Raw genomic sequence first — 20,280 nt, forward strand, 5'->3', positions numbered from 1 at the left:
TTAAAAAAAAAAAAAAAAAAAAAAAAATAACATTGCCTCATAGAATGTTGTGATTTTCAAATGAGCTAATCAAATAAAATTTTTACCCCATGGTGCACAACGTATAGTAAAAATGACTGTTAAAAAAGTACTTTCATTACATTCATTATTATTATTATTACTAGGTAGAGAGAGGCATGCCAATTTAAAATATATACTCATATAAGTAAGTGAAAATGAATGAATTAGTAGTTAATAGAATTTTACTCTCTATTAAAAATCCAAATCAACTCATAAAATAAATGAGCCAAAATTATACTCGTTTAACTTCCATTAAAAATCTGCTTTCTTTGTGAAAAATTGAAAGGGAATTGACTAAGTTGCAGTATATTTTTTGAAATATTGTAGACAAAAAGTCTAACTTATGATGGTAAAATTTTACTAATAGCTGATATATGAATTATAAATATCATAACAATTTTAGTTACTATTAGATATTTACACACTAGTTGGTAAGTTAAATATGCAGAAACCATCTATTAAATGGTTTTATTTGTTTTAGAGAAGTTGCTAGAGATACTTACGCAAGATATTTTTGTATTATTTTATTTACTTTTTGGTAATTGAGTTATGAAATATACGTAATGCTACTATAAATCTTATAGTGAATGATTTTGTAACTTTTGTTGTGAATGATTATACCAGGTAACCAGCACCCAGATGCTAATGTAGCAATAAATGATACCCCAGACATCTCTCACCTGTCTGCTTCAAGGGCATTTTACAACCCTAAACATGATGACTATTCTTGTTGTATCACTTAGGTTGATCTCAATTGACTCTGATTTTTACCCTGAAAGCATGAAGTATGCTGTATTTTGTGTTTATGATTCTTTTGCTCAACTAAAGTCTATAACACTGATTTGTATTAATGCTGAAAAAAGTAGGGTTTTCTGTTTCCTTACCTGTTCATTATGTAAATATTATGTGATACATTTATTCCCTATTCTATTTATTGGGGGGTTATTTGCAGTTTTTCTTTTGACATTATGAACTGAATTTAATGAACTTCCTTGTACATGTCTATGCTGTACTCATTTATTAATTTCTGTTAGGAATGCAGTAAATATCAAATTGCTTTTTCATAGGAATTTAGGTTTATGTTTAATTGTGAAAAGTACTGGCAACTGTTTAGATGGCTCAGTTTAAATGACCAACAAAAGTTTATGGGAATATTATCGGTCCTTTAATCTCCACAATTGTTATTGTTATTTTTGCTTATATTCTGGTGGCTATGAAGCAGTAGTTCCTTATATTTTTAATTCACATTTTTTTTTCTGATGTTTTATTACATTGAGTACTGTGTCATGTTCTTATTGGGTATTTGACTTTCTTCATTTGTGAAAAGCCTTCTCAAGTTTTTCACATGTTCATGTAAGGAAGCTTGTTGCTTACTTATTAATTTGTAGGATGTTATGAATAGGAGTGCTATTATGGATGTACATGAGGCAAATACCTCATTTGTGGAGCCTTGCCTTTTGAATCTCTTAAAAAGTATCTTTTAATAAACTGAAGCTTTAATTTAATCTAGTTTTTCTTTTTTTATATATTTATTTTTCAGTTGCAGCTGGACACAATACCTTTATTTTATTTATTTTTATATGGTGCTGAGGATCGAACCCAGGGCCCTGCACATGTAGGTAAGCCCTCTACCACTGAGCTACAACCCCAGCTTCTAGTTTTTCAAAGTAACTTTTAGGTTTTGTCAAACCATTGCATGGGAAGAAAAAAAAATGGCACATGGAGTAATGTTTTTGATTCATTGATTTGTATCCTTCTAATTCCATTCTAGTAGTTTTTAACTGATTATGTTCTCTAAAAAGAATGGTCCAACAAACTAGTTTCCAATATAAGAGACGTAGTTTTGGCCCCCCAAACCAATATGTGTTTGCGTGCTTTCTAAATTTCTATGTAGTTTTTAGAGTTTACTTGAGGTTGAGGGTATTGGTTAACAACTTAAACAACTTAAATTGTAATGATATTTCTGCAGCAAATCTTAGATACTTAAAGATTAAAGCAGATCTACATTACAAAGTGGATTGTTAGGTTGGTTTATTTTTATGTAAATATCACTAAACTCAAAAGTGACTGTTTTCTGAGAGAAAAGAGGAGCCCTAGTTCATATCTTAGTCCTTTAGAACTCCATTTACCATTGAGGAATAGTATGAGCCTCCCAGCTCACTTGTATGAACTGTATGCTATTAAAAACATTGCAGGACTTTTATTTCTTCAAGAGGAGTTTTCACTTTCAACTAGGTATGACATTTCCTGCTAGGCTGTTCCCTGAAAATCTGGAAAGCAAATGTAGAGTTCTGAAGCTTGCTACCTGCCTCTGTTTAAACAAAATTTGGGGCTCTTTTCAAAAAAAATCATGTTCCAGTTCCCTAAATAGGATTGACATATAGAAAATTCAGGAATTGGATGGACTTTAAATTTTGACTGTTTGAACATTAAACATAAACTTTGGTTCATTAAGTTGAAGTTTATCCAATTCTATGTCAATATATCTATGAAGATGGCTGTTCACAGTGTTGAAAGTAGTTGAAGCAGTTTGTCACTCATGGTCTGTCTTCCAATTCAATAATTAAGTTTACTGACACTTAGGACTCTTTTAGTAACATGGAACACAGTTATTTAAAATACAGATTTGTGGTGTCCTTAATCTTCATTTATTGCCCCAAAAGCCATATGGTTAGGAGAAAAAGTATTTGTGGTTCATTATAGTTTGTTCAGGGAATCATTTCACAAATGACATCATTATTTTATTTGGAACTACTTCTTCCTAAAACAAAAATTAAATCAACTCAGCTTTATAGCCTATGTATTAGTAAAGACTATTTGCACAAATTCACTCTAACTAATTTACCTAAGTATTTCTATGTAGGCTTATATCATCTGGACAGTTCAGTAACAAATTGAGTTTTATTCATGGCTAAGACATGGTCAAAGGGATGTTTTGGGGTATTCTTCACCTTATTTCTTCCTTATACTTGTCTCTTAGTCAATTTTGGCTTGATTTGGGCTGTTATAACAACATATCACAGACTGGGTTGCTTAAACCACAGAAATTTATTTCTCATGGTTCAGGATGCTAAGAAGTCCAAGGTCAGGGTGCTGACATGTTTCATATCTGGTTGGGCCGTCTCCCTAGTTTGCAAATGGCTACTTTCTGGCTGTATCCTTATATGGCATCCATTCCTCTTCTAAAAACACTAGTCCTATCATGGCCTTAGCTAAATCTAATTACTCCCTGAAGGCTCCACCTCCATGTAATTACATTGGGAAATACAGTTTCAGCATATAAATTTGGTGTGTGGCTGTGGAAGGACAAGACATTCAGTTCATAATGTCTCCCCTTGCCCTCTTCTCTGAAAATCCTACTGTGGGTAAGCTTCTTTACTATGACAGAGAATGACTGCCAATGTCTTGAGCCACAATGCCTTTATAACTTTTAACTACCTTAGAGAGATGACACTGATGTACACTTTGTTAATGTCTTATGGTATCAATTAAAAAATATGGTTTATTGGAAAAATATATAAATGGAAAATACACAATACACTGAGCTCTCATTATCCCACAAAGAAATGTGCTTGTTCTAAATAAGGTAGACTCCAGGAAGGAAGATACAACTTTCTAATAATTATGTATAAAAAAAATCAGGAAAAATCTGGTTGAGTTTATTGTAAATGGGACCTTCCTGGTCAAGAGGAGCCTTTTGATCTGAGTGAGGGAAACAGCCTGCCTCTCTCCTTCTTTCCTGAGATAGCTAATGGAGACTTGCTGAGACAGGTGCTTCTTGACATCTTCAGATTCACCTTGCCTTACGATTCAAAAGGAAGAGCCACAGCTCCATGCTAGTTATATATATTTTGTCTTTTGGCAATTCCACACTCTATCCTTCAATTCCCATCCTACTCTGCTCTGAGATTCTGGGATTGAATTACTGCAATTTTGTTTTGTCAGCGGGCTTCCTGTTCAGCTCTACCTATGGGAACACTAGAAGGAGACAGCAGGGCTGGAGAGAGGAAGAGGAAGATTTGCTTGATCCTGTTGGTTCTCTGTGAGCTTCTAGACTGCTCTTTCTCTGTGAGCATCACCACAGCAGTGCTTCCCAGCAGTAGCAGAGCTTTCCCATATCAGCAACCAAGTTCAGTTGGAAATTTTCCCAATATTTGCAATCCCAGACTCATAAGCCACCTCTCAGAAATATCACTGTCTGCCAGTGCACCTCTCCAGAGGTCTGGGTCCCAGACCTAGGACTGCTCCTCCAAACTCAGTGATAGCAATATGACTCCTTGTCAGTAGTCTAACTTTCTACTCTTGAGGTCCCTCTCTAAGTTTCTAAGTTTTAGTAAATCTAGTCTCTTCTTTTGTTTCTATGGCCCTATTGGTAATGCTGGTTTCTTTGGTCACTACCTCCCGAATAGTCCCCTTTTAACCTTTCAGTTAGTTTGTTAATAATATTTTAATTACCATAATAATAGAGGCACATTGGAGCTAGAATTTTTTTTTGTGGGGGAACAAACATTCAGTCTAGTGATGACTTGGCTGGTTCTGCCCCATCTTGATAAACCCTAAAAGGGTTATATTCCCCTGCCACACAAAGTTTGAAGCTTTTTTAGAGACTGGGAACTTACATCTCTTTGAATCCAATTTCTGTTACTTGAGTAAAAGGAAAACTTCCATCCCACCTATTAATAATGACATTTTTCTTGCAGTTTTATAGAGAGTAATTTGATTTTCCTGGAATACCTCATCATGTTGAAGCATTCATGGTCGGTTCTCCATTTGGATACCACACTTCTCACAAGAGCTCCTGGAAACCTCTGAGTGGTAGCAGCATCCTTTCTCTTCATTGTGAAAAAGCAACATTGGAGAGGTGGGGAACCACCCAACCTGAGCCCATGCTTGGCCTTTTATACAGGAACAAATGTTAGCAGGATTATTGGCTTCTATGTGTCTTTGGGGAAAATTCAGCTTGTGTTATTTCTTCCTTTACTGAGGAGTGGGGATTGGTGGGAAGCCTGGAAATAAGAGTATGGCAAATTTACTGGTGTAGACCACTAGGGTAAGTAGAGACCATGCATGTAATAAGCTCTAGAAGTACAAACTTCTCTGAGGATTTTATCAGCAGACATTTGAGCAACCTACTTTTCCAAATATACTCCTTAGTTTACAAGTCTTTCAAGGGTACAAAATCTATTAAATGTTGTATTTCTTAGTATCTTTAACCAATGCATAATTTTGTTTACAAGAATTACATATCAGGAGCTCAAGTAACCTTGCTCTTACTTTTTAAACCTAATACATATTAAAGCATGTTGCTAATTGGATAACTACAAAATTATTTCCTGTAAGAAATTAGATGAGGATATGAAGGTAGTAAGTTATAAAAAAATTCAGTGAAATAGGTATACTGGTAGAAATGAATTAAAATTATTTCTACTGTTTTTTTTAAGTAGAAGAGAATTGTGTATGTCTTTGCTAAGAAAAAAGAAGTTCATTTGAATCCATTTTTCTTGTATACCAAATAACATAAAATAAGATGCATTAATGGCAGAATTTGACAGTAGTGAAAATAGCCTGCAGCAAGTATCAATATCTTACCTGTTAATGTTATGAGGGTTGTGAAAATGAAGTATTGTTCTCAAAAGTTGTTTCTTTCTATATACTTATTTTCTGCTGGAGAAAAGTACAAAGAGAAATAATGTCAATAGAAACATCTGTAGCCATAAATATTGAAGATTATATTTGCAGTAATACTTCAGCTTGTCTCTCTATTATATTACATTGAAAGTATCTACTTTAGAATATTTTAATTGTTGACATATCTGGGTAGGTACTTGGATAAAAGGTCCTATAGCAAAGTAGAATAGTAAAGAAATAGCAATTGTCAAAAGGAAAATTACCTGGTGATTGGATTCTATGAACTTTTCAGTGGCATATGAGTTAAATGATGTCATGTTTTAAGGCAAACAGAGGTGATATTCAAATTGGATGTTGATACAATTGTGTATAGTTTAATATCTGAAAAGGTAAATGTTTATATTAAATTAAATGACGGTTGCTAATAAGATGCATGATATAAATTTGAGAATATGATGATTTAACAAAATTAACAAGTAAATAGAAACAGAAAGTGGTCTATAAATTACGTTATTTTACTAGATGAGAAAGCCTAAAAAAAGTCAACTCTGCTATTCTTATTTTATATATTAACAAAGTACCAGAATGATGCATGAGTGTAGAAATGTTCATTAAATTTATTAAAAATCCTGCATTCTTCAAAGTTAAACTAAAAAAATACAACGAACCAGAGTTATCTGTTTACTTGTCTACAATTCATGATTCATATACTACACCAAAAGAGTCAGAATACCTTTGCAAACCTTAAAAAAGTTATGATGGAAAATGCACAATTTTAGGAATCGAAATTTTGACTCCACTATTTATTTTTTATCACCTTAGGTAAATGCACTTTATTCCTTATTATCACGGTTTATTGTTTGAGAACAAATAAAATAATGTATGAAAAATATGTTTGGATATTATAAGAAGGAATACAGGAGAAAGATGCACACAATTTAGATTCCCTTTTGGAGTTCATGCTTGTTTAGAGGGATTCCTTAGACTACAGGATAAACCTTAGGAAGTGGTATGCAAATGATACAATGAATTTATGTTACAACAAAAGTAGCCTACAATGTGGAATTTGTTTTTTCAAAGAGGGCATATGTTTTTACAATATGAGCATCATGGATCTAGTATATATTGCTATATTCTAATTTTTTGAAGAGTACGCATTTATAGAGTAGAATTCATTCAGTTAGTTAATATGGGTAAATTAAAATACATTGTATACAAATGAAATGTTTCCTATAGGGAAGTATTTAACTTCACAGATATGTGAATGCTGGCTATTCACTTGATGATAATTCATTGGACACCTTACTTCATTCATCCAATATAATTAACACTTCATAATTCTCTAGAATTAGAAATAAGAACATAGATCCAAAGTTACCTTAAATTGTAACAAGGGGAATTGTACTTTGCAGAATTCCAGGTGTGTACTTCTCCTATCAGCGGATCATGACAGGAGACAAGCAGTGTGATTTCAATGGGTTGTGTTAGCACAGAGGGTCCTTGTACTGAACCTGGGTTTTTGTATAAGTGCCCAGGAAAAAGGTGCTTGAACAAGCAATGCTGAGAGGCACAGTGAACAAAAGAGAGAAAAGTATAATGGGAGACTGCACAGAAAAAAGAAAATGAAGATTTTTAGCAGCTTCTCTTTTTCTGAGTGATGTCTAAAGAGAATTTTTAGGAAGGTTTACTGGATACTTGCAGAGAGTACATTGTACTCCAGGACATCAAATATTGGATTCTACATTTAATCTTTATATATACTAATTTTGATTATTTATTATATCTCATTTCAAATTTATTGATTTTAATTAAATCAATAAATTATTAAATTAAATCAATAAATTTAAATTATTATTTTAATTTATTGCTAAAAACACATTTTGAAAATATATTCTATGATTTTTTAAATTATCTAGTTGTCTAGTAAAGTGTCAGTAACTCAAGTTTTGAAGATTTTCATAAGTTTATTTTTCTGTAGGTACTTTGTGTTTCATATAGTTAGAAATATTTCTGTAAAATTACTTTGCATTACGATTAGAAGCTTGAACACAAATACTAGTAGTTTCATTTCATTCCTAACATATATTTTGGTTATATAGTAAATATATTTTAAATAAGCATACTATTTTTGATAGATTTAAAAATGAATTTAAATAAAATTGAAATAATCAATAGGAGGTTATGGCAGAAAATTAAGACAAATTACACTGAAAGTTAACAAAGGATCTACAAAATAATTTTTAAATTTGAATCATAATTACAAAGATCATTTTTACACATCAAAATTTCTTAATTTCAGAGAAGTGTGGTTCATTCTTCTGTAACTGTAAAAACAAATGGCCAGGATGATGTGACTATGTAACTATTAATCTTCCACTCAAATTGTAGTAAGCATTTTAGCATAGAACACTCCTTATAATACTGAAAATAAATATTTTTCTAAAGCTACATTAAAAAATTTCCACTTCACCCAAATGTTTTCTCTGATAAGTGGATGCTAATCCATAGTGGTTGGGGCATGGGATGAGTGGAGGAAATTTGATTGGGGCAAAGGAGAGGAGAGTGGGGAGCATGGGGGTAGGTAAGATGGTGGAATGTGATGGTCATCATTACTCTAGGTACATGTATGACTGCACAAATGGTGTGACCCTACTTTGGATGCAATAAGAGAAGTAAAAACTTCTCCATTTATGTAAAATTAATTGAAGAGCATTCTGCTGTCATGTATAACTGATTAGAACAAATAAAAAAATTCCATTTTAGCTTGGAAATAAATTTAAATATTTTTTAGTCATACCAAGTCCAGGATGCCTAAAAGATACTTTCAGCTGATCCTTTTTGTCAATATTTTGACACCTATTTTAAGTTCTTACTAACCTTAAGTAGCTATGTCTGAGATTACAACAAAGCTCATCTGATTAATTTTACAAATATGCTTTGCCTTTTCTTTTCCATTTCCATACATTTATACATGTCAGCTTCTCTGGTTGGACTATTTTCTGAAGTATAACAGCCTGTCACCTCTGTTAATCCTATTTCAGAGCTTAGTTGAAACACAATTTCTTATATGAATTATTTTTTCTCTCTCTCTCTTTTATTTCAGATAGCTCTGATTGCTACTCTCCTCAGTAGAGTAGGTAGTCTTTTCAGTTGAATTAAGCAAATTGGAAGTATTCAAGTTTCTCTAACTTAGGGCTTTCCATATTATTATTAATTGTTGTTAAAAATAAACTATATGAAGAGACAAACATGAAATATTTCTGAGGTATCAATACTAGGAGAATTTACATGAATAATAGGTAACTTTTTAATTTCATAAACTTTGGTCCTTGTAATAGATTCTATTTTCTGATATTACTGTTGCTCAGAAGATCATAGTATCTTGAAGGCATTTTATACCTTCTTTTCATAGGAATCTATTACCTTTACTACTGTGTTCATCTTTCCCTTTTAATTTTAATTCTTCTTTTGTTTTGATTTCCTTCATTTATATTTTAGTAAATTCTGATGTTCTTGAAGCTCCTCTGTAAAAAACCTCAAACCTCTTTATAACAAAAAGAAGCACAAGCAAGCAGAAAATAAATTGTGTGAAAATAATTATCATTATCTGGACAACAAATTCCAGTGGGGAGTGCACAATAAAATAATTTAAAACAGAAAAAGCATATCTTTATTTCTTATTTTAAAAGCAAGCAAAAATTAACTTTAGAAATATTTATTATACAAATCAAAGAAGAATGTATGCTATTGTAAAATCAATGTACACATAATTTGTGTATATGCATGTGTATGAGTGTCTCCTTAAGCAATGAAGGACATATTTTACCAGCTTCTTAGAGTGTGACCAAAAGACAGCTGAAGGCTTTGAGACTTCTCCTGATGTGGCATGTAGCTGAAGACAGTTTCATTTCCCAAGACCATGCCTCATTTTTTAGGGTAGCTTGCATCTGAAAGCACATGGACACAGAGTTTATAATGGTCCATCTCCGTTGTGCTTCACCTCACATCATCTCTGATGTGCCATCCCAGCTTCAGATCTTGCATTTGTCAGTTTTTTGTCACTATGACCAAAATACCTGACAAGAACAACTTAGAGTAGGAAATACATATTTCAGCTGGTGGTTTTAGAGGTTAGGTCCATGGTGTGTTGAATCAATTGTTCTGCACCCGAAGTGAGGCAGAACATCATGGCAGAAGGGTGTGGTAGGGGAAAGTTGCTCAGGCCCTGGCCAGCATGAAGCATAGAAAGTGCAAGCTTGAAGCCAGGGACAAGATGTAATCCCCAAGGACATGCCCCAGTGACCCACTTCCTCCAGTCATCCCCTGCTAGTCTCACCCAGATGATTCATTCAAATTAATAAACTATCATATGCATTAATCAACTAAGGAAGTTACAGCCTCTGAAAATTACAGCATTGCCTAATGTGAGCTTTTGGGGGACACCTCGTATCCAAGCCATGACACAGCTTGCCTTGGAGTTAGTTGGCACTTTTGGTAGGATTGTCGCTTAGTCTACTTTCTTCTGCTTCTCAATTCTATTTTTTCACTTATCATGTAAAGATAAATCTTGAGATCACTTCTTAATGAACTTCTTGTACACTCTTCTTAATGTCAGAGTCTGCTTCTCAATGAGTCTGACCTTTACATAGGTAGATAGAAAGATAGGTGGATAGCTAATACATAGATACAAATGTACAGTGATCAGCAGAAAGGCTTACCAGTAAATAAATAATATTGAGCAAAGTGAACAAATCTCTATGATCCTTAGAGTTCACTTCAAACCCCTTCCTCCTTCTCATAAGACTGTATTTAATCTTTCATGTTGCTCTATGGAATATGGTTAATTTTCATTCAGTCTGTAAAGGACTAAACATACTATGAGACAACAAATGTGGACTGTAGAATCAGCCACTTGCATTTGAACCTTAGCTCCTCCATTACTGACTGTCTGACCTTGGGTCAACACTTACCCTTCCTGAGCCTTGAGTTCCTGATTTGTAACATGAGCATAATAGAAATAACTATGCCACAGGGTTTGGAAAAAATAAAATAACTTATTTTAAAGTGCTTGGAATAGAGTCTAGCAAATTTAAGTATTAGCTATAACCATAATAATAAAAAAAAATGGAATCACCAGTTCTGTACATTAAGCACTTTTAGGTTTTTAAAACATATTGACTAATTATTCCATATGGTTTATATAGATAACACTCTACTGAAAATTAATGTATGGCATGATATAATTACTAGCAATTAAAATGTAGACACGTGAATTGTTTCCTTACTTTTAGTATTTTAAGTAAAAAAAAGATTATAAGCTAAGGAACATGCATGTTTTTATCAGAATATTTAGGTTATCAAGTTACAAATATATTTAGATAAATGTTTTAGGTAATTCTAGGCATTAATTAGAACTGTTTGGTGATTTTAAAACATACCTGTAAATTCGTACAAACTTCCTCCATCAAAAGTGGAAGTCAATGTCCCCTCTACTTGAAAATGATCCAGGCTTTTAGACTGTTGAGCTAGTGTGCTAGAAGTAATATGCTACAGCCTTGAGTATTCAGAAAGGACATTTCAGGCTTCCTGAGAGTTGTTTGAACATTGTTTGTTATGGTTTGGAGATGTTCCCCAAAAGCTCATGCATGACATAATACAAGAAAGTTTAGAGGGGAAATGAGTGAATTATGAGAGTCTTAAGGTAATCAGTCCATTAAATCCCTGACAGGGGATCAACTGGGTGGTAATTATAAGCCAGTAGGGTCTGGGTGGAGGAGGTTGGTGGTTGAAGGCATGCCTTTGGGTTTTATATTTTGTTGCTGGTCTGCAGTGTCTCTCTCTCTCTGCTTTCTGTTGGCCACGTCTTGAGCTGCTTTCCTGAACCACACTTTTCTGTCATTGTGTTCTGCCACACTTGGGCACAGAGCGATGGAGTCAGCCATCTATGGATTTCAACCTCTGAAACCATGAGCCCCAAATAAATTTTTTCTTTTTAAAAATTGTTCACGTTGAACCTTTTGGTCATAGCAGCAAAATAGCTGTCTAAAACACTGTCTCTGGGAGCCTTCAGTCTCTGTGAAAGAAGTTCAGTTTCCAGGAGTCCACTGCTGTAAAGAGCACACAGAAAGATGCAAAAGGGGATCCAGTTTTTCCAGTGCCTTGTTTTTGGAATCTCAGTGGACCAGTTGGCAAACATGCAAGTTAAGAAGCTTTAACATGACCTCATGAGAGAACCTGATTAAGAACTGTTGAGTCAGTCATCCCCAGCCTTGAACAAGATAAATGAGTATTAATATTTAAGCTGCTCTTGAGAAGATTTGTTAATACAGCATGAGACAGTGGCAATGGATATCTGTCCCTTTCTAGATTCTACATTAATTAATTAATTTCATGTAAAGTAATGAGTGCAAGAATGAAAGCTCAAAGAGATATTTATCAAAAAATTTTCCAGTTTTCAAAATTTGCAAAGATTTTATAAAATTCGGTCAGGCAATAATTAAGCATCATTCTCTTTGTTTTCTCTGCTACACTCAGATTTTTTTTTTGTTTAGTTCAGAAGAGGGGACTGCTATCACCCAATACACACACACACACACACACACACACACACACACACACACACCACCCTGCTTCTGCTTGTTGTGAAGAAAATAATGAAAAATTTTCTATTATTAATATCCACGGGCAGAGCCTGGTTAATTCTTTATAAAGATTAGGTATTTTTATCTTTGCTTAAAATTCAGACAATTGAGTCAGAAAAGGCATTAAATCATGACAGTTTTGGCTCTTTTTGGTTCTGAGAAACTCATATCTAGTCTCTAATCAAATCATTATAAACTAGATAGTGCAGAGTTCAGGACAGAGAAATGGGAGAGTTTCCCCATACAGTGTTATTTCACGTTCAACAGTTTCCTATCATGTGAAAGCTATCTGTATGAAATAATACAGTCAATATCTTGTGATTACAATGAAGGAAGGACACTCTGACAAATTATAAGGATGATCTTTCTCTAATGAAAGAAGGACAGACCCATATCTATTGGCCAAGAGCCTTAATCCACAAGCTAAAAATTTAGGAAGGGACCTAGCTCAATTAAATTCTCTATTTTCTAATGGAAATATGTGTAGATTTTTGGCTGCAAGGACAAACATTTAGAATTATACCTGCTATTGATATTTTCTATATTAATTAGCAATTTGATCTATTTATCCTGTAGAAGAAGCCTTTCTTATGGCATATTCTTAAGCCTTTCTTTTCATACACATTTTCAAAGTACTTTAGAAAGAGTTTGCTTTAATCAATGTTCTGTACTTGAATGGTTGTTCTTAAAACAATAGGGGGTGAAAGATCAGAGATTTATTAAGAGAATTATATCTTAGTTTTAGATGGTAAAACTTGTTTTTGCTTTTATTGAGGTAAGCACATCTTTATAGATGAATTCAAAAGGAAAATTCTGTAAAGCATTTGGAAGCAGCCGCCCAATACTCTGAAGTCTACTGGGACTTAGTTTGTCACCTGTGAAAAATAATTCTGATTAAGTAGCACTGAGATTAGTCATTCTGGCCCCCTTTGAATTGCGGATGTTCAAGCCTTACTGGAACCTTCCCCATCTTTTGGCACCTGAGTGTTGAACATCTCACCTGTGGCCACAGACTGAATCTGAACCAATAGGATTGACATACCCAGATTGGAAACACTCATGCTCGCAGCTGAGGGGCATGACTCCCTGAGGAGGACCAAGTTAATATGACAACTACACTGAAGCGGATAACCACTGAAGCAGAAGCTCTAACATATGCAAGCTGTTTTTTTATTATTATGAAGAATGTCTAGAATAAGAGAATAACATTCAGAGTTTCTTCATAACCTGATATTTTTTATCAGCATTCCTTCTAACAACTTAGCTCAAGACTATTCTTGAGAATTCTAAAATTCCATGATTTTATATGCTCTGAGAAACACTAGCATCCAGGTATGTTAATGCACACAAAAGAGAAATATTTGCATTTATTAAAAATCTGTGACACTAATCCATCTAAAATTTTCAGATTTATTAGTGTCTTTTGATTAAGATTCAAGGTAAATTTCCAAACCCACATAATCATCACCAGTACTTAGCTAAATTCTTCTCTTGGAAATTACCATTTTCTAGGAATAAAATGGGGTTTATTGTGTCTTGCCCTCCTCCTTTGTATTTTCCCAGTTTATTTGTTAAAGCCCTGGATATAGTAGATTGTCAGATCAATTGTAGTATGATTGAAAATTAAATAAAAAATGGAGAGACTAATATATATTTTTGGAATGAAGAAGCTTCAAGGTTTCTTTGCCAAACTCATATTTCGTAGAGACAATAGCTATGCACACATCCGTGTGCCAAATAAAATGTAATTTTTCCCTTCCTCAGTCTTTCTTTCTATCACTCTTGGATATGTAGCTTTCATTTTCCTTCAAAGATGTGTCTGACTCAGGGAGAAGTGTGAGGATAGTTTTGTTTCCTCTATATGTAAATTATGTCAAAATCCACTGGAAGCAAGGGAATGATCATAACATGTTTCTATATTAGGGAGAAGGCAACCATCAATACTAATTTATAGCAATTTACTATATCATGAAAGATAGAGACAGAGGCATAAACAATTTATTTTAATTTTTTTAAAAAAAGACATGGTTCTTGAACTTTAATTTGTATTCTACTTTGATTTTTCTAAAGAAGAGAGGATGGTCCATACTCATGATTCACATGTGTGTACCTAGATTCTTTTGCCTTTACAGTATCTGCAAAACTTCCCTAATATTTCCTATATTACCGACAGATTCTTCAACAGCCTTAAAAAACATTGATTGATTTTTTTTCCTTTGGTCATAACTAACACAGGAAAGAAAGTTATTATCAAAAATGCAGTTATACGCAAAAGATTTTGACTTTTCAGAATAAAGAAATAATACCTAGTGCTTGACATTGCACCTATAATTTTATACTCCAATGATTTTAATATAATGAATAATAGATATGTAATTTCAACTTTCAACTCTAGTAAGAGATGGGTTTGTCTCTGCCACTTAGAATTTAGATTCATGTCTATTAGCTCTTATGAGGGACTTCCAATACAGCAGTGTGCCAGTTATCAAAATGTTCAAATTTGTATGTGATTCCTTTGCTTTTTTAAAATTTGGAATGTTTATGTTCTTGATAAGTGATAAGTTGTCATACAGTGTTCCAAAGAGATTCTGTGTAGATTGATTGAGACAATTTACCTCAACTCCAAAATTTAAACATTTTTTTTTCTTAGCCCTATTTGAAATTTGTTATCCTATGAGCAGTAGTTATAAAAGTGGTGACTTCCAAATAGTAGCACTAGCATTATCCAAGAATTTTTTGGAAATGAAAATTATATCTTTGCCCAAATTACTGATCTAGAATCTGTGGAAGTGGGATCCAGAAATCTAGTTTTAATGAGCTCTTCAAATAATGTTTGATCAAGTTTGGGAGTCCATATCTATACTAGTAAATAGAAATAAAAACAAAATCTATGGCTCAATATGTAAAGAAATAAAGCAACAACAGGATGAATCAAGCAAATAAAGCTACCATCATATATGCCATGCAGACAAACTTTATCTATTGACTTAATAATAGTTTATAAATCTTTTGTCCAGCAAAGTTATCAAATCACTTTTAGATATATCTTATATTGGTTTCTCACAGTAACTCCCTGAAATAGCAGAAACAAAACACTGCTCCCAATCTATAGCTAAAAATACCTAAGATTTTTGTAAAATGTCACCCAGATGGAGATGGCCTTAGAACTCATCTTCTGTCTTTAAGTCTCCTTATAACATATCTTGGTATAAAGTCCTCATGAAAGGGAAGTGATTTACAATGTAACAGATTTTTATCATTCTGCACAATGAATGATATTTTCAACTTTGACTTTTACTTTTTATACCAAGTGATATCAGAGGGAACATCTCTAGTTAAAATTTCAAGATCTGTATGCTGTGAATTTATTAAGAAAAGTAACCTCATATTCATACTACATTAGAGTTTACTTATTGTACCGAGATATTAAAAGACTGTGAAAGTTATAATAAAATATATTTCATGAAAATTATAATTTTTTAAAAAATAAAATTCTAGTCAAGTCATCATAAATTTATTCACTGATGAAGCATTTTTTAGTGTTTACTGTATGACAGGTCCTCATCTAAACACTTGAAAAATAAATAAATGTCATCAGTCTTGTACTCTGAGAACTTCCTTTAGAAATAAAATAAAACCCATCAAGGGCTAAGCTTCCATCACCTTGGGTGTAGTATTACAATTAGCCTCCTTAGCTGTTTCCCTATATGTATTTTCTCCCCTGCTAACGTGGACAATGAACTTTTCAATCATAAAAGGGATCAGATCATTATTCTGCCCCCAAATCTCTAAAAGTTTCCCACTACTTTTGTGAAAATAATCTCAAATATTTTCCATACAATAGAAAGTTCTATATTACCTGATTCCCTGTGAACTTTCTTGTACACATTGCTTTAACCCTCTCCTGACTGTTCCTTCAGCATGATAAGTTTAAGTTTAACTCAAGTCCTCTGAACCAGTTAGACATTTGGCTTGAAACACTTTCTCCCTGAAGAGCTATATGACTCATTATTTTATTTCATTCTGTTTTCTATTCAAATGTTATCTCATTAGAAATGCCTCCCTGACTATTAACTCCATATAAAAAATACACAGTCTCCATTCAATTGCTCAAATTTCCTTCACCTTGACATATTCCTTGTTCTAGTAGGTATCATAAAATATATGGAAGGTGAACATATAATAAATTATGTAGAACTATTTGACTATTGGAAATGTGAGACTTTGAATGAACCAAATAACATGGCAAAAGACATTTTCTTTGTGTGTGTGTGTGTGTGTGTGTGTATTCGCTGATTATCTGGTAAGGAATAATACAATTTTATGAGGAATTATCAATGTTCACAATATTTTCAGATTCCATGAATGAATGAACAACAGCTCTGGTTGATATATGATTAAAAATGATGGGGAACTTTCTGCTTTTTACAGAAAACACCTATGGTACAATATGTATATATTTGGATATTCTTATATAAAACAAATTCATTGAAGCTGGGCTCTTTTCTTATTCATCATTATATTCCCGACAACATATAATAGAATATCTTTTAGGTAAAAATTGCTTATATATAAATAAAGATAGCAGGTATATACACTTTCATTTCCACATAACTTAGAGCTCTTTTTCTTTTTGCTACTTGAGGTCAGCTACTTGCTATCCTTTCTTGGTGGTAAGGCATTTTTCACTGCAATTTAGTGTAACAACACCTTACTTTCTGGTGGTGTTGTTCTGTTGGTAATGTTTTCATTAATCATCAATCATTTTCTTTCTTTCCGGTTATACAGTTCCGGACTGTAAGCTGGCAGATTCTGTACAAGGAAACTGCCCATCATAAGTAAAGAAACAATTTTCTCTAACTATTGCACTGGTGAATGGTGACCTTTATAAAATGGTGGACGATTAGAAAACCCCAAAAACATCCCAACCAAGTTGTTATGAGTCAACTGAGCATCTTGAAAAATAAATAAGAAGGCAATGGTTTCCAATACTTTTTTGTCCATGAGTCAATATAAAGAAACAGAATTGATTTTTAGGAAACAATGTGCCATTTTCAATGTTTCTCAATTAGATTTGATCTAGTATTTTTTGAACTACTCTTTACCTAAGTAGGACACATTAATGACCAGCATCACTATGATTTATGATAGATAACAAAAAGAAAACAAAACAAAAAAAACCCTGCTGCTTTATTTCAAAGGGAGGAATGCATATAGGAGTGCATACACATTTGAAAAGGAATGGAAATAGATATTAGCTTTTTTTTTATTTTCTGGACTCATGAACACTTTCAGATATATTCTTTAAAGAATCAAAGTACAAAGTGGTAATATAAAATATATATTCAAAAACTCAAGGTAATTATGTAAAATATAGGTAGTAGTATATTAATATAAAGCCTTAATAATTAATAGTAGTATTTGTATGATAAACTGTATTTTTTTGTGGCTAGATTAAGGATTTACATTTGCTGACATACCCTTTAGCATAATCACCATGATTGTAATTTAATATGAAACTTCTTTTTCAGATCAGAGACAAATTGGTCATTTATTTATTTATTTTGTTACTGGGGATTGAACCCAGGGCACTCCACCACTGAACCACATTCCCAGTCTCATATATATATATATATATATATATATATATATATAGTTTTATTTTGAGGCAGAGTCTCCCTAAATTGCTAGGGCTTCACAAAATTGCTGAGGCTGGCTATGAACCCACCATCCTCCTGCCTCAAACTCCTGAGACACTAGGATTACAGGCATGCAAGGCCACATCAGCTGTTATTTAACTCTTCTATGAGGTAGTGCATTGAATTATTTCCCCAAACCCTATGAAGTTAACACACCCAAGAAATGTAGTGTACAGCAGCAAAGAAATTTGAAAGTGGTTATAATTTTCTTTTATGGGCATTATAATACTTTTATCATCTCCCTTATATATATTTTTCAATAATATTCATCAATATAATTTTTATTGGTGGTGACATATAAGCATAATTACTCACTAAAAAATTGTTGCTATTAATACTAATAATAGCCTTCTGCATTGAATATATCCTATGTATTTGTCATTGTAGTAGGCATTTTACACAAGTTATTTCACTATTTCTCATTATATTATTAAGAGATAAGAAACAATGTCACAATTTTACCAGCATTCAAAGGGTCACTCAATACCCTAAAATCAATTACTTCTAGAAATGAAGCAAAAATTTAAAATCTGGTATATGGGGCTTGAACTCTTCCACTCTCTTCAAGTTGTCAAGTTGAAGGATCCTATAAACATTGCTTATTAGGTGGGTATTTTTGCTATTCCTTTGCCTGTTGTATCAAATGATTAATAATATCTTCAAACCACAAAAGACCTCCTTTCCTGCATTGGAGACAATAAGGGAAGATTGTAAATCTGTCCCTCTATGTAATTATTTGCTAGGGGGGCAGGTAACAGCAGAACTCCTGGGAGTCAAAAGACAATGGCAACTAGAAGTAAATAAAGCTGGGTGAGTATTGCCTTCCATAGAGATAGTTAGGGCTGGACACAAGCTACCTGAATGAGAAATTTGACTCTTGTTGTCCCTAGATACTAATATGTGTTCCACTGAACTGAATGTGGCAACTAAGGTACCCCTTAGAAATTTTCTTTAGTTGGGTGTACAATCAAAGCGAACTATAAAAAAAAAAGAAAGAAATCAATGTATGTTTGATGACTACAGCTGTCAGAGAAAAAGTATGAAACACTCAATTCTGATGGATAAAATATCTCAACAGTGCCTTGAAGTAGGTGATGTTGAATTCGCTCTCTGTATCCTTTTGCCCACCTGAATTCCCCAAGGCTGTAAAAGACAGCCTTGCTGCATTCTGAAAAATTTTCATCTCAAGCACCTTTTCCTCTGTTCTGCCAGAAAATATCAAGGAAGTTGCTCAGCCACAAAGCAGATCTAACCTGAAGGTAGAGGGTTTTTCATATCCTCAGGGATAACTCTTACCCAGTGAGGAAGTAGTCAGCAGGTAAATTCTTTGGCTTCCTGTCTGTCCAGCTGTCAGGTACAATGATTTTAATTCAGGATCCACATGTTTTCTCTGAGTGTCCTCAGTGATACTAAGCTGCAGTCACCCATAGCAGTATTTCCATTGTTAATAAACGCCTTTCCTTTAATCTTTGGCTTGTCTCACTTTCCTACTGTTTCATATGGACCTCCTAGGATCATGTCCCATATAAACTATAAACAGGGAAGAAAATCTAAGATTATTCTCTAAAGAATGCTTTTGGAAATTTTGGGACATTGTCTAATATAAGGATTTTCACATTATTATATTTAATGTTATCAATGGTTAATATTTTGTCCTCCATAATACACAATAACCTGTGACTAGGAACTGCATCTGCTTCTTTGTTCGCCTCTTCTTTTTCCTTCCAAGAGCTGTTTTCCCCTTGCACCGAGATACAGGAGCTAACAAAGATGTGTAATAAATACTTTTTGATCAACTGAAGTTCCCATTCCCACTATGTGTGGTTGGTGTTATTGGATTATTTCACAAAATGAGGTTAGTAATTTGCCCAGTGTCCCATTGCAGTGGCAATTGATAGAAATTAGAGTCCAATTCAGGTCACCTTGTCTTTAAAAACCCATGCTCTTTCCACTGTGTCATTCTCCAACAGCCTAGATCGGAGACAAATTGGTCATATTCTAGTAGTTCATTTTGAGATTACAGTTTTATGGCTACCAAAGTTCGAAGAATGTTCAAGTCTGAAAACTTTCATGTCTAGTAAATCTCTGTTGTATTTCATAAGTGTATGGAACCATTGTGGTCAGAAAATGCTTTTATGAAGTATTCTTGTGATCTGTCACTGATGTGGATGCCCCAGAGATTAAAGAATACCTTTTATATAATTTAGTGTGGATGGTAACAAAGGAAAAAATGATTCACATTTAGGACATTT

Source organism: Marmota marmota, unplaced genomic scaffold, assembly GCF_001458135.2.
Source record: "Marmota marmota marmota unplaced genomic scaffold, marMar, whole genome shotgun sequence".
Taxonomy (NCBI): Eukaryota; Metazoa; Chordata; class Mammalia; order Rodentia; family Sciuridae; genus Marmota; species Marmota marmota.